The sequence below is a fragment of the Scyliorhinus canicula genome, chromosome 8 (genome assembly GCF_902713615.1).
Source record: "Scyliorhinus canicula chromosome 8, sScyCan1.1, whole genome shotgun sequence".
NCBI lineage: Eukaryota > Metazoa > Chordata > Chondrichthyes > Carcharhiniformes > Scyliorhinidae > Scyliorhinus > Scyliorhinus canicula.
This window is the reverse complement of record NC_052153.1, coordinates 63,658,638-63,673,187: the sequence shown is the minus strand read 5'-3', so window position 1 is coordinate 63,673,187 and position 14,550 is coordinate 63,658,638. Positions and strand designations below refer to the sequence as shown.

The 14,550-nt window shown below is 54.6% G+C and overlaps 1 long non-coding RNA gene across 2 annotated transcripts in view; it reads right to left on the bottom strand.

Annotated features, from left to right (window-relative positions):
- The window catches only part of LOC119970291, a 132,619-nt gene that overhangs the window by 86,716 nt on the left and 31,353 nt on the right, over nt 1–14,550 (bottom strand). For both annotated transcript variants that reach the window (XR_005461579.1, XR_005461578.1), the window contains exon 2: nt 1,020–1,292. This is a non-coding gene — a long non-coding RNA (uncharacterized LOC119970291). The remainder of the gene's footprint in view (nt 1–1,019; nt 1,293–14,550) is intronic.

The window sequence follows — 14,550 nt, the reverse complement described above, 5'->3', positions numbered from 1 at the left end:
AACATCAACAAAAAGAATTAACCCTGTATCTCTCCACAGATGTTGCCTGATCGGCTTGTTTATTTTATAACACTTTTTGCAATGAGAATTTTCCCACTAGTGATGCGCTATCAATCGTACTAAAGACTCAAATGGGTACAATAGAGGCTTTATTACAGTTAGATGTTTATCCTCTGACTGCAGCTGGTAGAATGGCTGCTCAGGAGAAGTCATGCATATTTATACGGCTCCTTGTGGGCGGAGCTAGCCAGCAGGGGCTACCGGCGAACCTGTAGTATAGGTACTACTGTACATCTCCTGATACAGGCACACACACAATTACACAGTGGATCACAACAACTAGCAACTAAGAAAACAGGTGAATAACTGAGTATCTCATACCATATTTCCCCGAGACAGACTCCTTCAATCACCATCGCTTTTACTAACAAGTTTCAGGAAGCCTGGGAAATCCAAGGGTCACGCATAAAGCTGCAAAATCTGGGTCAGTATTGCTCTAATTGAGTGATTAACATATGTTAATTGTTAATCGACCTGTCTCGGAGGGATTGCCTGCATTCAGCCTAACACACTGGAGCGAAATGCAAAAATCAGGGAGAGGGGTTGGAGCTAGTTTTCCAATGAGCTGTCAATTGTGCGAGCTTTAACCTCCAATTGGTCCCAAAACCACATGCTGCCCAATGACAAAATGCTCTTAATGTCACCAAAGAAAGCTCTAACTTGCTGGAAGACAATACTGTATGAATCTGAACAATATGTGATGGGATGAAGCATATGGAGTCCTCCACAGCTGGTAACTCAATTATATCCATATTCTATGTATTTCCCCTGCACAATAAGTAGCTTTAAATTGTAGTGTTATAAATCATGCTGAATGCATTACCATAACTGTCTTCCTAGCATCTAAATTACGTGTAGAAATCCTTTCAATTATTATTTCAACTATACACGTTCGTTCTTTGAAAATGTGCCTGAATTCCAGTGCAATTATCATTATAAGTAAAAGAGATTAAACCTACTGGACGGGATTCTACGTTGCCCGACGCCGAAATTGGGAGCGGCGATCCGGCGGAGTATAGCTCCCGATGCCAAAATTGCGGCAGGCACTGGTTTGAATCGCGATGCTCCGTCCCCTTCAAAACGGCGTCATTGCGCCACGCGTAGTTGCAACCGCGTTTGCATCTCATTATCGGGCCCACCCGCGATGCTCCACCTCCGATCCGCTGAGTTCCCGACAGCACATCCACGTATGTCGTGATCTTTGATTTAGTTCTTTCAGGATGGTGAAGGTTCTAGTGTGAACAAAGTACAGCAAGCTGTGTTTAATAAACAAAGCTACTTTATTACAGTACACTGAATTAGATTCGAACATATTGCTAAGGAACTAGTTAAGTAAAGATTACACTACATATCGACACTATTAACTATACCGACTTCCGGTTGCGGTGATGCGGAGCTAAGCCGCACGTTCGGTAGCTCCCGCTATTTTCGGTCTTTTGGGCTCTTTTAAGGGCCCGTAGCGGTACTGTATGGACTTTTCCCCGTGTGGGAACACTTCCTCTAAGATTTTCCACCGGTGGATGGCCTGGATCAGGAGCGGAGAGGTAAAAAAATCGGCTTTGGAGCAGAGAAAGGTGCGAGGCAGGAAAGGCAAGATGGCGGCTGGCGGGGAAGCAGCAGCATGGCAGCAGTGGGCGCAGGAGCAGCAGGAGCTGCTTCAGCGCTCCTTCAGGGAGCTGAAGGCAGAGATCCTGGAACCACTTAAGGCCTCCCTAGACAAGCTCATGGCGACCCAGACGGCTCAGGGTGCGGAGATCCGAGAGCTTTGGCAAAAGGCCTCGGAGAGCGAGGACGAACTCCTGGGCCTGGCAGTGAAGGTGGAGTCGCACGAGGTGCTCCACAAAAAGTGGTCAGCGAGGATGGAGGAGATGGAGAACCGCGCCCGTCGGAAGAACCTGCGGATTCTAGGTCTCCCAGAGGGGCTGGAAGGTTCGGATTTGGGGGCCTATGTGGCTATGATGCTGAACTCGCTAATGGGCGCGGGGTCATTCCAGGGACCCTTGGAGCTGGAGGGTGCCCATTGGGTGCTGCTGAGGAAACCCAGGCCAAACAAGCCGCCTCGGGCGGTGCTGGTCCGTTTTCACCGCTTCGTCGCCCGTGAGTGTGTGCTGAGATGGGCGAAGAAGGAGAGGAGTTGTAAGTGGGAGAAAGCGGAGATCAGGATCTACCAGGACTGGAGTGCGGATGTGGCAAAGAGAAGGGCTGGTTTTAATCGGACGAAGGCAGTGCTCCACAAGAAGGGGGTCAAGTTTGGCCTGTTACAGCCGGCACGCCTCTGGGTCACTTATAAAGACCGCCAGCTCTACTTTGACTCTCCGGAGGAGGCCTGGGCTTTCGTCAAGGCAGAGAAGCTGGATTTGAACTGAGGACTGGGGGCTGGGGAATGGTGTACACAGCCCGGAGGCTTTGTCCTCTTTGGTATCCTTTCGCTTTTATCGGTTCTATTTGATGATGTCTTTTTGCTGTTCTGCTTTTTCGCTTTTTTGGGACTGTTATCTGTTTACTTGGGTGTTTTGTCACGTCTGTTTTGTTTTTCACTGGTTGAGAGTTTGGGAGTGGTTCGCGGTCCTGATGGGTCATGTGCCCGTCTTTTCCCGCGTGCTGGGTCGGGGGGCGGGGCTCCGGATGGAAGCGCAAGCTTCTCTCCCGTGCTGGAGGAGCAGTGGGCGGGGCCGGCACTGCCGGGGGGGGGGGGGGGGGGGGGGGGCGCGGTGGTTGTGTTGCACTGTGGAAGGTCATTGAGGTGGCTGGAGCAGCCGGGGTCAGCAGGAGTCAGCTGACTTACGGAAGTACAATGGAATGGGTTACGCAGCTAGGGGGTCCCTAGCTTGGGGGGGGAGGCTTGGGGGGGGGAAATAGGGGGAGGTACTGGGTTGCTGCTGGAATGGCCGAGAAGGAGCTGGAGCATGTAGAGGGGGACGGGATGGTGGTCTGTCGCCGTGGGGAACGGGCTCAGCGGGGGGACAAGGATCCCCTGCAGTATGGGTCATACAGGCCGATCTCACTCTTAAATGTAGACGCCAAGCTGTTGGCGAAGACTTTAGCCACGAGGATAGAGGACTGTATGCCGCAGGTTATCCACGAGGATCAAAAGGGGTTCGTGAAGGGGAGGCAGCTGAACACTAACATACGGAGGCTCTTAAATGTTATAATGATGCCGGCGGTAGAAGGAGAGGAGGAGATCGTGGTGGCGTTGGACGCTGAGTAGGCCTTTGATAGGGTTGAGTGGGGGTACTTGTGGGAGGTGCTGGAAAGGTTCGGGTTTGGGGAGAGGTTTGTCAGGTGGGTGAGTCTGTTATATGAGGCCCCGATGGCGAGCGTGGCCATGAATAGGAGGAGGTCAGAGTGTTTTCGGTTATACCGAGGGACGAGGCAGGGATGTCCCTTGTCCCCCCTGCTTTTTGCGCTGGCAATTGAACCCCTGGCCATGGCGCTGAGGAAGTCGAGGAACTGGAGAGGGCTGGTGCGGGGTGGGGAGGAGCACCGAGTGTCGCTCTATGCGGATGGCCTATTGTATGTGGCGGACCCGGTGGGTGGAATGCCAGAGGTGATGAGGATTCTCCGGGAATTTGGGGATTTCACGGGGTACAAGCTCAACTTGGGGAAGAGCGAGCTGTTTATTGTACACCCGGGGGACCAGGAGGGGGGGATTGGTAGGCTCCCACTAAAAAGGGCGGAGAGGAGCTTTAGGTACTTGGGGGTCCAGGTGGCCAGGAGCTGGGGGGCCTTGCATAAGCTTAACCTCACAAGGCTGGTGGAGGAAATGGAGGAGGAGTTTAAGAGATGGGACATGTTGCCGCTGTCTCTGGTGGGTAGGGTGCAGTCAGTCAAGATGACGGTGCTCCCGAGATTTCTGTTCCTGTTCCAGTGCCTTCCCATCCTTATCCCGAAGGCCTTTTTCAGGCGGGTTAACAGGAGCATTACGGGGTTTGTGTGGGCGCACGGGATCCCGAGGGTGAGAAGGGTGTTCTTGGAGCGGGGCAGGGAGGGGGGGGGGGGGGGGGGGGGGGCTGGCGCAACCCAACCTCTGTGGGTATTATTGGGCTGCCAACGCAGCGATGGTGCGTAAGTGGGTATGGACGGGGAAGGGGCAGCATGGAAGAGGATGGAGATGGCGTCCTGTGTGGGCACGAGCCTGGAGGCGCTGGTTACGGCGCCGCTGCCGCTCCCTCCAACGAGGTATACCACGGGCCCGGTGGTGGCGGCTACCCTCAAAATTTGGGGGCAATGGAGACGGCACAGGGGGGAGGTGGGGGCCTCGATGGGGTCCCCGATACGGGGGAACCACCGGTTTGTCCCTGGGAGAATTGATGGCGGGTTCCTGAGTTGGCACAGGGCAGGTGTTAGGAGGTTGAGGGACCTGTTTGTCGACGGGAAGTTTGCGAGCCTGGGTGAGCTGGAAGGGAAGTTTGGGCTCCTCCTGGGGAACACCTTTAGGTACAGGCAGGTAAGGGCGTTTGTCAGGCGGCAAGTGGCGGAGTTCCCACTGTTGCCGCTGCGCGGGGTCCAGGACAGGGTGCTCTCGGGGGTGTGGGTTGGAAAGGGGAAGATCTCGGCAACGTACCAAGTGATGCGGGAGGTAGACGAGGCCTCGATGGAGGAGCTGCAGGGTAAATGGGAGGAGGAGCTATGTGAGGAGATTGAGGAGGGGACGTGGGCGGACGCCATAGGAAGGGTGAACTCCTCCTCTTCTTGTGCGAGGCTTAGCCTCATACAGTTTAAGGTGCTGCACAGGGCTCACATGACCGGGACAAGGATGAGCCGGTTCTTTGGGAGTGAGGACAGGTGTATTAGGTGCTCAAGGAGCCCAGCAAACCATGCCCATATGTTCTGGGCATGCCCAGCGCTGGGGGAATTTTGGAAGGGCGTAGCAAGGACGGTGTCGAGGGTGGTAGGATCCAGGATCAAACCGGGCTGGGGGCTCGCAATATTTGGGGTTGCAGAGGAGCCTGGAGTGCAGGAGGTGAAAGAGGCTGGCATTCTGGCCTTTGCGTCCCTAGTAGCCCGGCGGAGGATTCTTCTTCAGTGGAAGGATGCGAGGCACCCAAGTGTGGAGGCCTGGATCAACAATATGGCGGGGTTTATTAAATTGGGGAGGGTGAAATTTGCCCTAAGGGGATCAGTGCAGGGGTTTCCTGGCAGAACGGTAGAAAAAACGCCAGCAGCAACAGCAACCCCGGGGGGGGCGTCTTTTTGCTTTGGGCTGGAAGGACGTGTATATTTGTTCTTTGCTAATGACGGGCATTAATTTATTTCTTCTTTTTTGTATACATGGGGGGGGGGACTTCCGGTTGCGGCTATGCGGAGCTAAGCCGCACATTCGGCAGCTCCCGCTTTAAAAGGACTTGTGGGCTCTTTTAAGAGCCCCAAACGGCGCTGATTTGACGATTCCCGGTGGATAAAGGGGTCTGGAACAAAACCCCCCGGGATTTATGGTTCGGACTCGAAGTGGGGCGAGGAGAAAAACGGCAGCAGCTCCCCTGGAAAAGCGGGGGAAGGTGGACAAAACGGCGGCCGGTGGAGCCCCTGTGGAGTGGAGGCAGTGGGCTGAGGAGCAGCAGGCGGCCCTTCTGCGCTATTTCACGGAGCTGAAAGGGGAGTTGCTGGAATCCCTGAAGGTGACGACGAGTAAGCTGCTGGAGACCCAGACAACCCAGGGTGCAGCGATACTCGAGTTGCAGCAGAAGGCCTCTGAGCGCGAGGAGGAGGTTTCGGCCCTCGTGGGGAAGGTGGAGATACATGAGGCACTTCATAAAAAGTGGCAAGATCGGTTTGAGGAGATGGAGCTTCGGTCACGGAGGAAGAACCTGCGGATCCTGGGCCTCGAGGAGGGGTTGGAGGGGTCGGACCTGCCGGCCTATGTGGCCGTGATGTTGAACTCGCTGGTGGGGGCAGGATCCTTCCATCTGCCCCTGGAGCTGGAGGGGGCCCACAGAGTGCTGGCCAGGCGGCCTAAGGCGAATGAACCCCCGCGGGCGGTGCTGGTGAGGCTCCATCGATTCAGCGACCGGGAGTGTGTTCTCCGATGGACCAAGAAGGTGAGGAGCAGTAAGTGGGAGAATTCGGTAGTGCGTATCTACCAGGACTGGAGTGCAGAGGTGGCCAAGCGGAGAGCCGGGTTTAACTGGACGAAGGCGGTGCTCCATGTAAAGCAGGTGAAGTTCGGCATGTTGCCGCCTGCGCGCCTGTGGGTCACCTACAAGGGCCGGCATCACAACTTTGAGACCCCGGAGGAAGCGTGGGCCTTTGTGCAGGCTGAAAAGCTGGACTTGAACTAAAGATTGGGGGCTGTGGGAGTTTTACTATTCTATTCATGTATCATTGTTTATGCTGTAGCGGGTTATTCTGTTTGTCTTTGTTTTTTCTCTCGCTTTCGGATGATGTGGGTTATGGTTTCGTGTTCTAAGGGGGTTTACTGGGGTTTGTGGTTGATCTGTGTCTTTGTTTGTATGAAGTTGGTGGTTGGGTTGGGACTGCGGTTTGGGAGCTGCGTTGGTGGGGTGGGGCAGTGTGAAAGCGCGGGCTTTTCTCTGGTTTCCCGCGCTGCGGGACGAGGGGGTGGAGCTGGTGGCGAGGGGCGTGGCTATTAGACCGGGTTTCCCGCGCTGAAGCGGTGCCCAGGAGCTGATGCAGGGGAGGAGGGGGGGCCTCATATCGGGAGGGGTCGGAGTTAGAGCGGGAGCAGAAGTCAGCTGGCTCACGGGAGTACAGTGGAGGGAGAGTCGCGGCTATGAGGGGTCCTAGCCTGACCGGGGGGGGGGGGGGGGGGGGGGGGGGGGGGGAGATACCGGGTTGCTGCTGGATTGGCTAGGGAGGAGTTCGGGGGGTCGGGGTGAGGTTCTATCGCCGTGGGAAACGGGCCGAATGGGTGATGGCCAGGGGCGAGCAGTCGATGGGTTATGGCTAGTCGACGGGGGAGGGGGGCGGGGGGCGGGGTGCCCCCTGATCCGGCTAATTACGTGGAACGTGAGGGGGTTGAATGGGCCGGTTAAGTGGGCCCGGGTGTTTTCACATCTGAAGGGGCTGAAGGCGGACGTGGCCATGCTCCAGGAGACCCACCTGAAGGTGGGGGACCAGGTCCGTCTGAGGAAGGGGTGGGTGGGGCAGGTTTTCCACTCAGGGCTCGACTCGAAGAACTGGGGGGTGCCGATCCTGGTGGGGAAGAGGGTGGCGTTTGTGGCGTCTGAGGTGGCGGCTGATAGTGGCGGCAGATATCTGATGGTGAGCGGTAAGCTGCAGGGGGAGAGGGTGGTGTTGGTTAATGTGTATGCCCCAAATTGGGATGATGCTGGTTTCATGAGGTGTATGTTGGGCCGCATTCCTGGCCTGGGGGTGGGGGGCTTGGTCATGGGGGGGGGACTTCAATATGGTGCTGGATCCACTACTGGATCGTTCTAGTTCAAGGACAGGCAGGAGGCCAGCGGCGGCCAAGGTATTGAGGGGGTTTATGGACCAGATGGGAGGAGTGGATCCCTGGAGGTTCGGGAGGCCGAGGGCTCGGGAGTACTCCTTTTTCTCCCATGTGCACAGGATTTATTCCCGCATTGATTTCTTTGTTCTGACCAGGGGACTGCTCCCGAGGGTGGAGGAGGCCGAATATTCGGCTATTGCGATTTCGGACCATGCTCCGCATTGGGTGGATTTGGAGATGGGGGAGGCGTGGGACCAGCGCCCGCTTTGGCGTCTGGACGTGGGGTTGTTGGCTGATGAGGAGGTGTGTTGGAGGGTTCGGGGATATATCGAGAGGTACTTCGAGGTCAATGATACTGGGGAGGTCCAGGTGGGGATGGTGTGGGAGGCTCTGAAGGCAGTGATTAGGGGTAGCTGATCTCCATCCGAGCCCATAGGGAGAGGGGGGAGAGGAGGGAGAGGGAGAAACTGCTGGAGGAGCTGTTGAGTGTGGATAGGAGGTACGCGGAGGCCCCGGAGGAGGGATTGCTGGGGGAACGGCATAGCCTGCAGGCCAAGTTTGATTTATTGACCACCAGAAAGGCGGAGACACAGTGGAGGAAGGCGCAGGGAGCGGTCTATGAGTATGGAGAGAAGGTGAGCAGGATGCTTGCGCACCAGCTGCGTAAGCGGGACACAGCTAGAGAGATTGGTGGAGTGAAGGATAGAGATGGGAATGTGGTGCGGCAGGGGGCAGAGGTCAATGAGGTCTTTAGGGACTTCTATAGGGAACTGTACCGGTCGGAGCAGCCGGCGGTGGGAGGGGGAATGGAGAATTTTTTGGACAGGCTCCGATTTCCAAGGGTGCAGGAGGAGCAAGTGGAGGGACTGGGGGCGCCGATCGAGTTGGAGGAGCTGGTCAGTGGGATTGGCCACATGCAGTCGGGGAAGGCGCCGGGACCGGATGGGTTCCCGGTTGAATTTTATAAGAAATATGCGGACCTGCTAGGCCCCCTGCTGGTCAGGATCTTTAACGAGGCATGGGAGGGGGTGTTCTGCCCACGACGATGTCTCGGGCACTAATCTCCCTGATCCTGAAGCGTGATAAGGACCCCTTGCAGTGCGGTTCACACAGGCCGATTTCACTGCTGAATGTAGACGCCAAGTTGCTGGCGAAGATCTTGGCCACTAGAATAGAGGACTGTGTGCCAAGGGTGATACATGAAGATCAGACGGATTTTGTGAAGGGGAGGCAGCTGAACACTAACGTGCGAAGGCTGCTAAATGTGATAATGATGCCGGCAGCAGAAGGAGAGGCGGAGATTGTGGTGGCATTGGATGCGGAGAAGGCCTTTGACAGGGTTGAGTGGGGGTACTTGTGGGAGGTGTTGGAAAGGTTCGGGTTTGGGGTGGGGTTTATTAAATGGGTGAGATTGCTGTACGAGGCCCCGATGGCGAGTGTAGCGACAAATGGGAGGAGGTCCGAGTACTTCAGGCTCCACCGTAGGACGAGGCAGAGGTGCCCCCTGCCCCCCTTGCTTTTCAATAGAACCTCTTGCCACGGCTCTCAGGGAGTCGAGGAGGTGGAGGGTTTTGGTGCGAGGGGGGGAGGAGCACCGAGTGTCGCTGTATGCGGACGACTTGCTGTTGTATGTAGCAGACCCGGTGGGGGGAATGCCGGAGGCGATGGAGATTCTTGCTGAGTTCGGGAGTTTCTCGGGATATAAATTGAACCTGGGCAAGAGTGAGCTGTTTGTCGTGCACCTGGGAGATCAGGAGGAGGGGATTGGTAAGCTCCCGCTAAAGAGGGCAGTGAGGAGTTTTAGGTACCTGGGGGCTCAGGTGGCTAGGAGCTGGGGGACTCTGCACAAGCTCAATTTTACTAGTTTGGTGGAGCAGATGGAGGAGGAATTTAAAAGGTGGGACATGCTGCCGTTGTCGTTGGCGGGTACAGTCCGTTAAAATGACGGTGCTTCCGAGGTTTTTGTTTTTGTTTCAGTGCCTCCCCATTTTCGTTCCGAGGGCCTTTTTTAGGAGGGTGAACAGCAGCATTCTGGGATTTGTTTGGGCGCATGGGACTCCGAGGGTAAGGAGGGTCTTTTTGGAGCGGGGCAGGGATAGAGGGGGGCTGGCGCTGCCCAACCTCTCTGGGTACTATTGGGCGGCCAATGTCTCGATGGTACGCAAGTGGGTAATGGAGGGGGAGGGGGCAGCATGGAAAAGGATGGAGATGGCGTCCTGCGGAGGCACGAGCCTGAAGGCACTGGTAACGGCCCCGTTGCCGCTCCATCCAACGAAGTACACCACGAGCCCGGTGGTGGCGGCCACCCTCAAAATTTGGGGGCAGTGGAGGCGACACAGGGGGGATGTGGGGGGCTCGGTGGAGGCCCCGCTGCGGGGGAACCACCGGTTTGTCCCAGGGAACATGGATGGCGGGTTCCTGGGGTGGAACAGGGCGGGCATTAGGAAGCTGGGAGACCTGTTTATTGACGGGAGGTTCGCGAGCCTGGGTGAACTGGAGGAAAAGTTTGAGCTCCCCCCGGGTGAATATGTTCAGGTACCTTCAGGTCAAGGCGTTTGCTAGGCGACAGGTGGAGGGGTTCCCTTTGCTGCCCCCGCGGGGGGTAAGGGATAGGGTGCTTTTGGGGGTGTGGGTCGGGGATGGGAAGGTGTCTGACATCTATCAGGTAATGCAGGAGGTGGGAGAGGCGTCGTTAGAGGAGCTGAAGGCTAAGTGGGAGGTGGAGCTGGGGAAGCAGATTGAGGAGGGGACATGGGCGGACGCCCTGGAGAGGGTGAACTCCTCCTCTTCATGTACGAGGCTTAGTCTCATCCAGTTCAAGGTGCTGCACCGGGCCCACATGTCCGGATCTAGGATGAGTAGGTTCTTTGGGGGCGAAGACAGGTGCGTCAGGTGTTTGGGGAGTCCAGCGAACCATGCCCATATGTTCTGGGCATGCCCGGCACTGGAGGAGTTCTGGAAGGGGGTGACAGGGATGGTGTCGAGGGTGGTGGGATCCAGGGTCAAGCCAGGTTGGGGACTCGCGATATTTGGGGTTGGGGTGGAGCCGGGAGTGCAGGAGGCGAAAGAGGCCAATGTCTTGGCCTTTGCGTCCCTAGTAGCCCGGCGGAGGATCTTGCTGCAGTGGAAATATGCGAGACCTCCGAGTGTGGAGACCTGTATTAATGACATGGCGAGATTCATTAAGTTGGAAAGGGTCAAGGTCTCCCTGAGGGGGTCGATAGAAGGGTTCTTTAGGAGGTGGCAGCCTTTCCTCGACTTTCTGGCTCAACAATAAGGTACTAGGTCAGCAGCAGCAGCAACTCGGGGTAAAGGGGGGGGGGGGTTAGGGGGATAGTGTTTAAATTCATTTGCTTATTGTTAATTTATTCTGTTGTTTATTGGAGTTGGGGGGGGTGGGGGGTTTGTTATATGCGTTGTTACGGGTGCCGGGGGGTGTTTATTATTGTTATTGTTATTATTATTGTATTGTTTTGTTGATATATATTTTTCAAAAAATTTCAATAAAAAATTATTTGTATACATGGGGGGGGGGGGGGGGTTATTCTTCCTGTTCTTAGTATTTTCTGTTATTGATATTTTGTGAAAATTTGAATAAAAATTATTATTTTTTAAAACTATTAACTATACCATTCGTTCAAGTATCTCACAATTACTCTATCTTGCTCTCTTCCACTCTCTCCATCAAACTACATCTATCTCCCAGAAGTCAAGGAGGCATGTGGGGCGGGATTCTCCCGTACCCGGCGGGGCGGGGGATGCCGGCGGGACAGAGTGGCATGAACCACTCCGGCGTCGGCCCGCCCCAAAGGTGTGGAATCCTCCGCACCTTCAGGGGCTAGGCCGGAGAGGTTTGTGCCCCGCCAGCCGGCGTGGAAGGCCTTTGGCGCCACGCCAGCCGGGGCCGAAGGGACTCCGCCGGCCGGCGCAAGTCCGCGCATGCCTGTGAGCGTCAGCAGCTGCTGACGCCATCCCAGTGCATGCGCGGGGGGGGGGGGGGGGGGTCACCTATGCATCGGCCATCGTGGAGACTGACACGGTCGACGCGTAGGAAAAGAGTGGCCCCACTTCACCGGCCCGCCCGCGGCTCGGTGGGCCCTGATCGCGGGCCAGGCCACAGTGGGGTACCCCCGGGGCCAGATCACCCCGCGCCCCTCCCCCAGGACCCCAGAGCCCGCCGCGCCGCCAGGTCCCGCCGGTAAGGGACCTAGTCTGATCCATGCCGGCGGGACCAGCAAAAAACCAGTGGGATTTCGGCCTATCGTGGGCCTGAGAATTCGGGCTGCCCCGGGGCCTATTGAGTCGCGCTGGTCCCTGCCATTCTCTGAGGCGGGCGGCGTGACTCACGCCTTGCTGGCTTTTGGAGGGCCGGAGAATTTGGAGGACGGCGGGAGCGGAATTCATGCCGACCCCCGGCGATTCTCCGACCTGGCGGTGGGTCGGAGTATCCCGCCCGTGATAATTATATGGTTGCTCTATAGCACCATCTAGTGACCAGAGTAGTAACATTACATTAACCCTTTATATGCTTTACAATATCCACATATTGTGCCAATGTGTGCTCTCAAATGTCTGGCATGGTGACTGCAGAGAGAGAGAGAGGGTGTACAGAGAGTGTCCAACAAAGCCATACTTCGCCAACAGGCGTTCCGTTGACCGGGAGGCTTCTGCCAGGTCTGGGAGGAGTAGTGGAGGGTGGCCAGGTGGTGGGTTGTAGGGTCGGGGTGGATGGGAACGTGGTCCAGCATAACCGGCACCATCTTTCTAGGACGATAGGTGTGTGTGTGGGGTTTTATAGTGTACGTGCAGCTGCAGCTTGTTAGCCCTGCACATGTCCATCATGGACCCAAGATTCCCGCACCGTTCTTCGTGTGTTCTGTAGGTGTTCCACGCAACGCCGATGCTAGCCCAACACCAGTAGCAGAATCGGTGCAGGTGTGGCGCCGATTTATCCGACGTGGAACTCCATGGATCCTCCGTTGCCGTCAGCACTTAGACTCAGGAACGGAGAGTCCAGCCCAGTATTTTTTACTTTGCAAATAAATAATTTCCAACCACTGCAGAAGCCAAAAACCATGCTTGGGCTCAGATTGGAGAAGTCCACTGTCAAGGAAGCATCCTCTTTTGCCACTACTGGATGTTATTCTCATTATACTGACCGGGTTATCATATCAGATCAGTCATGATCTCATTGAATGGCAGAGCAGACTCAATTAGCTGAATAGTCTACTTCTACTCCTATGTCTTATGGTCTTATAGGCAGCGAGGAGACCAAATATGTGTCATCTGATCCTTCAGAGGTCCAATTGTGAGACATTTTAGGTACTCAGGAGGGTCAATGACATACAATATTGTACCCACAACGCTGCTAAACATCCACAAGTGCCAGGGTGAAGTTCTAAATTACAAATATTTACATATGCGTTGATCATCCTAGCTGTGATGGCTATTACCATGTCCTCATGATTTCAATACCAACTCAGGAACCTGATTTAAAATCTTCACGCAATACCTGCTCTGGTGGACTATTTGATATTTGTATCAGCTCTGTCTTGAAGTTAGGGTTTGAAGGAGAATTGCAATTTAAATATCAACACCCAGAAGGGTAACAGGAGCTGATAAGAATGTACTACATCCTTGCAATATTGTATTTAATAATACTCTCCATCTTTGGAGGGGGCACGGTGGTACAGTGGTTAGCACTGCTACCTCACGGTACTGAGGACCCGGGTTCGATCCCGGGTTACTATCTGTGTGAGGTTTGCCCATTTCCCCGCGTCTGAGTGGGTCTCATCCCCACAACCCAAAGATGTGCAAGATAGGTGGATTGGCCACGCTAAATTGCCTCTTAATTGAAAAAAAAAAGAATTGGGTACTCTAAATTTAAAAAGAAAATAGAGTGGGGTTTTCCGGCCATTCCTGCTGATAATGATCTGCCACTGTGCATTCCCTGGTGGCGGAGGGTGGGAACATCAGCGAGTCTCATTGACAGTGATGGGACCGGAGGATTCCACTGCCAGCCAATAGCGGGCCACCTCCACTGCCACAAGACACTCCCCGGGGTTGGGGGTAGGGTGTTGCGGCGGGGTGAAAACCAACCCAGTGAGTGTAAATAGTTGAGGCCTCGTTGCTGATCCTTATGGCATTTCACTACTTACAGTTTGGCAAGTTGAATATGACCCATTTATCCCAACTATTTCCTGTTAGTTAAACAGTCTTCTACCTGTGCTAATATTATCCCCAAGATCATGAGTTCTTATCAGTCCTGTTTCTGATTTTAAAACCCTTCTTCTTGAATATGTGAGAAAACATTAGTCTGGCCTATTCAGGAACTATTGCTTCTGTTGTGTTATATAACTTAATTGTGAATTGTAGGGGCGGCACGGTGGTTAGCACTGCTGCCTGTGGCGCTGAGGACCTGGATTTGATCCCGGCCCCGGGTCGCTGCCTGTGTGAAGTTTGCACATTCTCTCTGTGGATTTCACCCCCACAACCCAAAGATGTGCAGGTTAGGATTGGCCACACTAAATTGCCCCTTAATTGGGAAAAGAATAATTGGGTACTTGTGGTGGTATGAATGGGAGCACTGCCATTGGTGCAGAGCACTGGTTTCCCATTGGCTCTGGCTGGTCATGTGCCTCTCAGTTGATTGGCGGGGACTAGTTATGTGACTGCTCACCAATTGGTCGAGAGGCTAGTAGACCCCGCCTCCGAGGCGGGGTATAAGTACCCAGAGTTCCCGGCAGTCAGCCTTACACTGTAGTCAACCACTGGGCTAACATCTAGCTGATTAAAGCCTAAGTTTGGACCTTCATCGTGTCTCGCATCCAATTGATGGTACATCAGTACTCTAAAAAAAAATTTTAAGTGAATTGTAGGTAGTTATTTTAGGATTATCAATATTTCTAGACTAGCTCTTTCTGTTCTCTGCACACATAGGTTGGTGAGGAGTGAAAACTACCAACAAAAAGAGAAAATGCTGGAAATACACAACGGGGCAATCTGCATCTATTATGACAAAACATATTTTATACCCTTATAAAAGAAGGCTTATACACCTGAAACATCAATATTTTAAA